Genomic DNA, 912 nt, shown 5'->3' with positions numbered 1-912 from the left:
TGTGTATAAGAGACAGCCCCATATCTTAGAAAATACAGTTGAATATTTAAGTATCTCCTAAGCTAGTCAATGTATAACTCTCTTGAAAAGAATATATGAAGGCCATACATTATGGATACTGATTCTGTTTTTGTGCTATAGAGAGCACCTTAGGAGGATTAAATTATGCACATTTCCATAAATGATGAACTACATCTGGAACCATCCTAATCTTTCAGATGTGCCCTATGGACTTGGTTAAAGAGGGAAAAATACTGATTATCGCCCGGATCATATCTTCCCATCTAAAGAAATTTGCATAATGACCAAAGATCAGCACATAATTCCCTGACCTTGAATCTGTTAAAATTCCGCCTTTTCATGTTTCTGGGGAAGTTACTGCAGGAGGAGATCAAAGGGGAATGTGAAGCAACAACAGAGGCTACAGTCCTCTTAAGTTGGTCAAAACCGAGTAGAATACACTACAAACGAAAACCTCCTAAATCTTTTTCCCCTCTATTCCCATTTTACCCTGCATTGTCCCCATTACGTTTTTCCCAAGGCCGACCTATTCTGGAACATACTGAAGCCTCAGAGAATGACTTCTCCCATAAATTGTCAGGCAATTCGGAATGAGCAGAACGTGCAGAGAGATTGTGATAAAAGCAAGAGTAGAGTTCTCCCAAGAGCCCTTCACACTTTCTCGGACGGGTGGTGAGATCATTACATATACAGTGCTCAATTGCAATGTGATATTTGTGGAGAAGCATGAAATTGAATTATTGACTGGCCCCATATATTCACAAATGATACCGCTTTGACAAAGTCTTATTTATAAGGCAGTGAAGGTATTTGTAAGGCATTTCTCTTTTTCTGTGGAAGCTCTTTCACATTATCAAAGAGGCACTGGCAGAATACTTCAGGCTGATTTTC

The sequence above is a fragment of the Athene cunicularia genome (assembly GCF_003259725.1).
Source record: "Athene cunicularia isolate RWA chromosome 2 unlocalized genomic scaffold, athCun1 chr2_part1, whole genome shotgun sequence".
Classification (NCBI taxonomy): domain Eukaryota; kingdom Metazoa; phylum Chordata; class Aves; order Strigiformes; family Strigidae; genus Athene; species Athene cunicularia.
Note: the sequence above shows the minus strand (reverse complement) of the source record.